At 43.5% G+C, this 10,156-nt stretch overlaps 1 protein-coding gene across 3 annotated transcripts in view; it reads right to left on the reverse strand.

Moving 5' to 3' along the window:
- Positions 1 to 10,156, reverse strand: part of MICAL3 (microtubule associated monooxygenase, calponin and LIM domain containing 3) — a 198,362-nt gene that overhangs the window by 143,766 nt on the left and 44,440 nt on the right. The window contains exons 1-2 of one of the 3 annotated variants that reach the window (XM_082738145.1): positions 4,507 to 4,842; positions 4,338 to 4,416 (exon numbers count right to left, since the gene is read on the reverse strand). The exons of the other annotated variants lie outside the window; for them this stretch is intronic. The gene's annotated coding sequence lies outside the window, so the exon portion shown is untranslated. Of the gene's footprint in view, positions 1 to 4,337; positions 4,417 to 4,506; positions 4,843 to 10,156 lie in introns of those variants that run through there. 3 annotated transcript variants of the gene reach the window in all.

Below are 10,156 nucleotides of genomic sequence, written 5' to 3' on the forward strand. Positions count from 1 at the left end.
GTTTATAAAGAATGTGATAACACATGATATTGAAATTTTCTGCACTGTCTTCCAAAACATTGTAAATATGTTAATAAGTAATATTGAGATGACATTTTTCCAGGAAGCCTATAAACATTGGAATTCTTTCTGCTCCCAGCCACCATATTCAAAAAATTCCCAAAGACCATATATGAGAGGTATCCAATGACTGAGAAGCTAATCATCTTTATTAACATATTTTGCATCCAAATGCCAATATTAATTTGGGCTAAACCATGTCATGAACTTCCTTTTCCTGGAAGGAACCTACACACTCCAGATTAGGATACCAAAAGCAAATAATCAGGCTTCCTTTGTATTCTCTTAAAAGACTAGTATGTTAATATATTATTCGATTACTGAAAATAGGTACTGAAATGAGCTAAGAAATTTTAAAAATGAAATAAGTCATGGAGATGAAAAGCACAGCATAGGGAATATTGTCAATAATATTGTCATAATGTTGTATGATGACAGATGGTGATTATTACTTATCTTGGTGAGCACTGAGTAATGTACTGAACTGTTGAATCACTATGTGACACTAAATATAACATTGTATGTCAACTATACTTCAATAAAAAGCATGTAATATTTAAAAATTTTTTAAATTTTTTAAATTTTTAAAATGTTGAGGGGGGGGCGCCTGCATGGCTCAGTGGGTTAAGCCTTTGGCTCTGGTCATGGTCTCGGCGTCCTGGGATCGAGCCCCGCTTTGGGCTTTTGGCTCAGCAGAGAGCCTGCTTCCTCCTTCCTCTCTGCCTGCCTCTCTGCCCAATCTCTCTCTCTCTGTCAAATAAATAAATAAAATAAAATTTTAAAAAGTTTAAATGTTAGGATTGTTGCTCTAGTTAAACTGATCTACATAATTTATTTGATGAGAATGAAATGTTACATTTAATGATAAACCAATGATCTAAAATTGATCACATTATATCTTTCTAATATTAAAAATTTCAAATCCTATATATCTCTATTCAATAAGGGATTGTTAATACTGATGATCACTCGATTACTATGGTTGGATTTGAATAAAGGGAATAAAAAGTCATCAAGATTATCAGCAGGGCTCCCATCCAAGTACTAACCAGGCCCGACCCTGCTTAGCTTCCGAGATCAGATGAGATCGGGCGCGTTCAGGGTGGCATGGCCGTAGATGAGGAAGTGGGGATGCAACATGGGGGCTTAAGTGGGTAGGAGAAGAATCAATGAAACAAGATGGGATTGGGAGGGAGACAAACCATAAGTGACTCTTAATCTTACAAAACAAACTGAGGGTTGCTGGGGGGAGGGGGGTTAGGAGAAGAGGGGGTGGGGTTATGGACATTGGGGAGGGTATGTGCTTTGGTGAGTGCTGTGAAGTGTGTAAACCTGGCGATTCACAGACCTGTACCCCTGGGGATAAAAATACATGTTTATAAAAAAAAAAATAAAGATTATCAGTAGGGCTAGTGCTCACTCTTCCTCAATGGAACTGATACAAAATTTACTGAATACCTTACTTTCAATAGTCAACACCAAATGGGGAAGACTCCTGAGCTTCTTATGTTACCAAACTTTTCTTCCCATAATGCCCTGAACTTCCTTGTTCCTTCTCTTACCTTCAAGCCTCAAATCTGGCCATTGTATATTCTATAACTATCACTCCATACCCAACCAACTCCCCTACATATACAGCCTCATTTCCCAGAGCTTTCTCCCTATTCTTGCTTGAACTGAACTTTCTCCTAAGGCATATCCTCTGTAGTCTTTCCAAGTAGGTACTTATTAAGAGGCAATATGCTTGGAGTCCACTGATTTCCATGGTGTCTTCCAGATTTCACCTGTCTACCATCTTATAGGATACCTGGACGTTTCAGAACCAAGGTCTGATTTTTTTTTTTTCTTTTAAGATTTTATTTATTTATATGACACAGAGAGAGAGGAGAGAGAGAGATCACAAGCAGGCAGAGAGACAGGCAGAGAGGGAGGGGGAAGCAGGTTCTCCGCTGAGCAGAGAGCCCAACATGGGGCTTGATCCCAGGATCCTGAGATCATGACCTGAGCTGAAGGCAGAGCCTTAACACACTGTGCCAACCATGCGACTCTCAAGGTCTGATTTTTTCTATTAACTGCACAGGGGTGGGCAAGGCAGAGGGAGAGGGACAGAATTTGGGTGAGGGAGGGTAGAGGGAGAAGAATCTTAAACAGCCTCCATACCCAGTGTGGAGCCTGATGTGGGGCTCAATCTCACAACCCTGAGATCATGACCTGAGCCAAAATCAAGACTCGGATGATTAACTGAATGAGCCACCCAGGTGCCCCTCATTAGCTGCCATTTTAATATCTGGTCTTTCTGGGCCAGTTGAACACCACTTCAAAAACAAGATTTCACACAGGTGAAAAGTATTTGTGAATCAGCCCACAAAGAAGAGAACTGATCCTGATGAAGGTTGTTAATCTGTACAACACAACATTAGAAAAGGCAAATCAAACCTGAAGATCAAAGGGAACAGCAAAGGACTAGTTCCATGAAACAGTCAAGTCCAGTGGTAGAAGATACAAAGAACATAACATACCTGGGAATAAAAGAAAAAAAAAATTGCTTATCACAGGAAAGAGGCAAAGGTAGTATAAACTCAAATCTGTATAAATACAAGAGCAGTGGCAGCTACAGAGGGGCTCAGAAAGGGAAACTAGGTAGAGAAAGGCATAGAAATGAGGTAGTGAATACTTAAGGAGTTAAAGAACATTTTCTCAAACAATGGGCTAATTTCTTCTCCAAGAAAAAGCCATAAATTCTGCCTCCGACAGGTTAGTGCCAAATGCTCAGAGAGCTATTAAATCACAGTGTAATAAATTACACAAAACCAGCCAAAAGCCATGCAAACTCCCACAATCAGGTCAGAACTCTGAAAGAATGATGGGCCAACCTACTCCCTCCCACCTGCACACTAAAAGTGTACAAGACACCCAACTGTGCTCAGAGGCCACCAGACAACTGAACCAGGTAGAGCACTTCTTTCCCCCACTTGATCACAGGTACAGCAGGTGCTTGTACTCAACACTGACTGTTCCCCACAATTCTGGTTCTCTTAGACTTATATTGAGTCTTCATTTTGGTTACTGTGGGGTAAAATGAGGCAAAGAGCTGTTCTATACCATTTTTCTCTGGCCTGAAGAAGTGAACAAAAACACTGTCTACTTAGCCAAGTTGAAAACCCAGCCATTCCCAGGAGGGGATTGTGACAAAGCCTTCCATCAGTGGAGAGTGGTAACAGCAGGCCAGGGCCTTGAGCATTTAAAGCACTTCCCCATTCTCAGTTTTTCTGGAGAAATCTGGGGCTCAGAGAGATGCTCTCAGAAGACTATGACTGGGTTCCTCCCAGAAGACAAGGGGTTCCCTTGCAAAGATGGAAGTTAAAAGAAGGAAAGAAGAAGTAAGTTGAGCTGTCAAATGCCACACCAGAGCAACAGGTGTCACTGCTCAGAAAATGCAGGCAATTCTCAACTATTAGATGATGGGAAAGAAACTACCACGTACTTCAAATGTACCATTCTGGGGGTACATTTTACTATACTCTTCAGATCAGCTATTTATTCATTAGACTCATCAAGAAACTTGACAACATTTACCAACGTTCAGGCCCTACCCCGGATCAATCCAATCTGAATCTCTGTAGTGGGATGGGTAGGTATATGTCACTCTCCCCACACCATGATTCTGCTGAGCCACCAAAGTTGAGAAGAAAGGAAACAGAAGGCAAATTTAGGAATGCAACACACATCTGGCTGAATAATGAAAGGCTTATCTACCTTCGAGTAGGCCTTCTCCCTTACATTCATGTCAATCACATATTTGAAAAATCTCTACTATCCCCAAACTTAAAATAACATTAACAAAAAGGGAGTTTCCCAGCAAAGAAATGAGTAATATTCCACACAGCTCAAGGAAATGGTGTGCCTAATCTTTCAGTGTGTATGTTTTGTTCAGGAAAATGTAAACCAGCTGTAATATTCTGTCTCTCCTGGGGTGAAGTTACACTGCAACGTATCTAAAGATAGCCCAGTGATTATATGTTTGCAGGGAAGCACAGAATTAAGCACAATCCAAGTGGGTGAAGAAGACTGTATGTGAGTGACTGTGGTTGCCAGGCCAGCTTTAGAGTTTCCTTTTGTCCAACAAATCAACAAATCAAAGTCCTGGGTGCTTCAGTGAGAGTAAATATAGACTGCCCCCACCAAGGACAGCTCTGTGGGTTGGGAGGGACTCCTATCCAGGCCTCTGTCCTACCAATGATGCCTCCTGTCAGATATGCCTCACCTCCTCCACTTACCAGAGTGGTGTGACTTTTCCGGTCAATCTTTTTGGAAATGGTCATTAAGGTTAGTGGTAATTCAAGTATGACCACAACTCTGAAAAAAGAAAGGTAGGTTGAAAAAATATGTCCTGAGGTAATGTGTAAAATCTAAGGGGAAAGGCTTTCACATGCTCAGCGACCTTACCAAGTCTGAAGACCGTCGTCAGGATACCTGATGAAAGACAAAGCTTTGTTTAGATGCTTCACTCATTGGTGCTATCTGTGGCAGAAGCCCCTGAAGGAGCCTAGACTCTCCCCTAGGCTTCCAGATGTTTTGAGCAGCTATAGATGACAAGGGTCTATTAATGCTGGTAATTCTGCTGCACAGTATAAGGTGAGCCCAACCCCTGATGTCAACCAAGGCAGTCCTGAAGGTTCAAGTCTGATGGGTCCCACCCCAGATTCAGGCCAGGCCTAACTGCTCTGCCTGTACCACAGTAGGCCCAGGAAGGTCCAAGGTGAAAGTGAATCTCATCAAGTCCATTCAAGACTAGAATCACATGTAACTTCTCTTCCTTGGGCTCTTCAGATCAGATGTAACACTCTGAGGTTGTACCATCCCCTTAATTCACATACTAGAGTTGTCGTTATAGAGCTGAAGTTTACTTCCATGACAGAAGCATGCTGACAGCAAGAGTTGCCAAGTTCTGTGAGGAACCAAGTGAAATTTTTCCAATTATTATTTATTTTCCTGAAATTAACTCCTATTACTACCCTTTCTTGGGCCAATATAGTTTCCTTGAAAATACCTCTATCCATCCCTTAAACAGATTTAAAGCAAAAAGGATCAAAATCTCTTCTGTGCAAAAAGCAGTAGGTCCTCTTGGGAAAAAACAAAGGCTCTTTCCATATATGAGAAGCTTCCCTATTCCACGTGCTGGAGACTGAGCTTGATGAGTAAATCAAAGTGATCTGTTGCCATGGCTCTGCTCCCACCTTTTTCCATCTCATTTGAGAGCATGAACTGGAGGAAACAACAGAGCAAGAGCTCTGCTGTCTGCTGTTTTTCGTCCTGGCCCACAGAGAAAACAATCAGTTTGAGTTTTATGCCATGACATCATCAGCCACCAATCAACACAGAGAAGGTGGAGCAGGTTCTGTGAAGCCAACCATAACGACTGTCAAAGACGGTGCAGGTGTGAGGAAGGGTTTTCTTTTACCCTGTTTTTGTGTTAAACTACAGGAGAAAGTGAGAAGTAGAGGGAGAAAAACTTGTCTATGGAAAAAATATAGAAACTCCGCAATTCCCTACGTGTAAGTAAAGACCATCTAGGCCCCTATACCTGTCCCTCTCCACCTTCCACTCCTGGCAAGACTGACACAGAAGCCTTTGTTCTGGGAGGCACTGAATGGAATCTTCCCAGTGCTCCCTGCCAAGGAGGCTGTCAGTTTTAGGAAAGTTGTTTTTTGTTACCTGAGTGTGCGCGAGTGCATATGTATGTGTTTTCAAACAGGATTTCAAAGTAGCAAAGGGAGTGGGAAATATAAGGAAAATACTTTGCTTATCTAGACATTAATTAAATCTCTACCCAGAAACAAAGCTGTTCTTACCGGTGCATGACAGCTGGAGGTTCTGGGGACTTGGTTATTTTCAGTACATTTTCCTCCCAGAAAACACTGATCATCTTATGAATGAAGCTGTTTAGCCAAGGTTAGAATATGCAAGAAGAGAGGGGGTATTGGTGGTAGGGGGCACAGGGATCCAGGAGAGTACAGGGTGAAGGAGAAAACTCACAGAGCAAATATTGTTTACAACTGCAGAGCCAAGCTAATGCAGTCTCTCCGCCTGTTCAAGCATATTATTACATTAAGTCCTGAACAATAAAGTTGGAGGCAGAGAGAGCAGCCTCCGCTTTGGCTAATGGCACGAGGGCAACATTCCATGCAAAGTCTGCCCAGCAACGTGTGCGCCAGCTCTCCTGGGACTCTACAAGCTGAGACTGCTGGACACAGTCAGGCAGCAAGGAGAACAAGCACTCAACTCTGATTAAAGGCCAGAGCGACTAGGTTGCAAGAGATGGGCACTACGTTCACATGACTCTGTATGAGAAAGCATGTAGGAGGAACTGCATTTTTAAATGAAAATAGGGTACAACTGAACATATTACGAGAAGCAGAGGCTGCTGGGCCCTCAAATAGCCCTCTGAGAGCCAGGCACACCATGCTGGTAGAAGGGGGAGGAGTTACTGGGAAATCACTGCCCTATTTATTTCTGATAATATCACTACACCCCTCTGAGCTCTTAAAACTTACTCTATGATAAATATAGTATCGAATGCCATTAAATATAAATGTCTCAATGGGACTCCATTTTTTTAAACAGTATGACTAGATAAGATTAAGTCAGTCGATATAATCTAATATTAGGTTCAGGCTAGACTTACTCTAGCCTTTTAGGGATGACTGCTGTCAACTGTGATTCTCCCTGACTTCCAGAAGAGAACATTCAGCTTTTCTCTCACATTGCCATTTCTGTCTTTACCTTCTTCCAAAAGTTGTTTCTCTTGCTGGGTGAGAGTTCCATTTGTCTCTGTACTTCCTTCCCCGGTTGGGCTCAGAACTGCCAGCTGATAGCCTAGGTCTTAAAACTACCCAATGGCTTGTGCTTCCTTTTCCTCAGCCACTAATATACAGGAAAGTCTGCATTCAAGGACGCTGTGGGCTCTGGGCTCACACTGAGGTTCACCCTGGCCCAATGTGAAAGCAGGGTCCTTGGCTAGCTTACCCCACAGACGGTAGTACCACCATCTTCTGTGAGTCCCAAGTGCACCCCCACCCACCGCAGGACAGTCACCTGTGGCAGAAAAAAAGCCGCCCCTTAAGAAGATCCTCAATCATTGATATTCCCACATTTCCCCCCAAGTAAAACAGCAAAATTCACAGGAGGAAATGCTTTCTTTTACCAGAGAAGCTATGCCTTGTGACTTGGATGTCATGGGGTAATGTGGACCACAACACCCAGGGAGAGGAGTTCTGTGAGAGCAGTGGGGTTCCCCTGCCGCAAGCCTGCCAGCAGCATCAATGTGCCCCAGTTCTACCACATGCTCCCACACCTACCAAGAATGCCTTTTTAGTCCAGCCCCCCTACATCGAAGACCATAGACAAAGTTCATCTTCTGCCCAGAGATCAGAGAAAGGGTGAGAGAAAGAAACAGATATATTTAGCTAACAGACAAAGATAAAAGGAATGAAATGAGTCATAGAGGCCAACACCACACAAGGACTTCATTAGTGCCCAGCCCAGTGGAAGGTCGGGCCACGAGCCATGTCAAGGTAGGATCAGGGCTGGAGTCAGTTTGCTGAAGAGTACAGCAACTTTCTCAGGAAAAGGCAGAAACAAGAGCAGAAGGGCATATACAAGCAATAGCCTTATTTTTAAGTTATTAGAAATCTGGTCTGAAAGTCAGGATAGAAAATTCTCCCTCAGAAAAACGGTACCGTTTATTTGGAAGGAAGATATGGCAAGCAGGTATAAATGACCTAAAGCATCTCAAGGACTTTCTATTGTTTCCCTTGAAGTCCCCTTCAGCTATCCCAGGGAGAGTAGAAGGGACTCTCACCAGCTTGAATCAGCAACTTTTGCGCCTGCTAGATAGTCTGGGAGGGAGTTCAGGGAAGATTTCGTTTTCTGTGGTTGGGGGTGGGGGGTGGGGGGAGGCCAGGGGTGGTGCGGGGAGGAGACCACCATTTTTTAAAAGGACTGAAAAGGGAGGGACGGGAGTAGCTGACACAGCTCGCTTTTTGATCCTCTGTTCTGCATCTGGTATGCCTCCTGTGTGAAAGAAACAATGACCCAGACTGTGTATTTACGGTACAAACACGACCCAGGGGAGTTTCTTCCATTCAGTATAAGGAGAGTTGCCTTATAAATGGGACACATCTTTCTTTATATGTGCAAAAGATCTCTTGAGAAAAACCTCTGTGAGAACACCTACCCACAGTCCCAGAATGTCTCAGCATCTGACACAATGAACCATTTTAGTGCCAGGCACGCAGGGACACGTGCATGCACACATTCCCAAACACATATATCCCTAGAACTTCGGGGGACACACATCCAAAACCATCAGGCCATTTGGGAAAGTTCCTTTTATCTGGAACATACAGTAAAAGTCTATATTTTGTGGTGATGTTTCTTTCTTTTCTTTTTTCTTTCCTTTTCCTTTCTTGCAAAAGCTTGTATTTTATGATTATTTCTTTCTTTCCTTCCTTCCTTTCTTCCTTCCCTCCCTCCCTTTACCTCTCTCTCTCTTCCCTCCTTCTCTCTCTCTCTTTCTTTCAATGAGAGGTGATTTATTTCCTCTTCTTTATTCCAAAACCATCACTATACTCCAAGCTAGGTTGTCATGGGAGGACCACATCTGACCTGAAAGAACAGTAAGCAGGTTCTTCCAAGCTGCCTATTTTTAGCCTCTGGTCCTTCCTTCCTTCTTCCCTAGGGGCGCCCCGCCCTCTGCGCTCCAGCAAACGGCTCTGGCTGGAGCACAGGCTCCTGACACCATGTGGGAAGGTGAGGCTGTGGCAGCCCTGATACCACCTCCCCACCCTTCAGACTTCAAAGAATACGGACTGAGGAGCCTGGAGTAAAAGTGGGAGAGGAGAAATTTTTTAAATCACAAAGAAAGTAGGAGTATGACTTCAGAAGAGAAAGACTGTACGTATGTAAGTTGTTTGTTGTCCATCTAAGAGCAGAACAACCCTTGCTGTACCACACGGCTGGATTGGCCGACATTCTCCTCTTTGTTCTCTCAGGCCAGCCCACAGCTCCTGCACACAGTAATCTTGCAATCCGCACCCCCGTGGGCAAGGCTGAAGCAGCCAAGACAACTACTCAACCTGAAGGCCGCCCACCAACCTAACTACTCCAATCACACAGTCAGCCTCACCCTTAACAAGCAGCTAATTCAGAGGAAAGAAATCCTTTAAGGAAACAGGGAAACACTCTGATACAGCAGCCTCATGCTAACTCCAAGATAATGGCCCTCCTTCTACTAAACCTCAGGGTATCATATACACACAGCTGTTACAAAAATCACCAATGTGAAGAGAAATGTCAATTTTCATTGGCTTGTCGTTGTAAAATTACAAGTATTAGGAAGCTGTCTCAATCCTTTCAAAATTAAAAGTTTTTAACATGATTTGTAACAAGGCCAGACATTCAATGCTGAAAACAAGGCATTTCCTCTGTTTTATTTTGAATCAAGAGTAAAAGATTATGATGGTCCCCCTGGTAACCTTAATGATTTTCACCTTCAAAGAGCCAGAAGCGTATTTGTGACACATTCACATACACCCTGCCTGGCTCCAGACAGACACCACGTGTTCAACAGCAAAAAGTAAAACACAACCTGTCAATGTGGATCTCGGCCATCAGCTCTAAGGTCTCTGAAGTCCCCAAGTCTCTGCTCCAACAAAGTAAATGCACAATAGCTTAACAGGTCCCAAGCTGATCTACCAGATGCTTATACCATCCATCTCTCCTTCTGCTGCTTGCCATTGAAGGACAAATTAGTTGGAAATCTGACAAGCCCTTACTCCCCTCCCTGCCCTGTGCAGAAGTATATATAAGAGCTTGCAGGAAGACGTTTTGTGTTGCCACAATCTTGTTGGCTTTCTATACCTATTTTTTTTTAAGATTTTATTTATTTATTTGACAGAGAGAGAGATCACAAATAGGCAGAGAGACAGACAGAGAGAGAGATGAGAAGAAGCAGGCTCCCTGCCGAGCAGAGAGCCCAATGTGGGACTCGATCCCAGACCCCTGGGATCATGACCTGAGCCGAAGGCAGAGGCTT

The sequence above is a fragment of the Mustela nivalis genome (assembly GCF_964662115.1).
Source record: "Mustela nivalis genome assembly, chromosome: 7".
In the NCBI taxonomy this organism is placed as follows: domain Eukaryota; kingdom Metazoa; phylum Chordata; class Mammalia; order Carnivora; family Mustelidae; genus Mustela; species Mustela nivalis.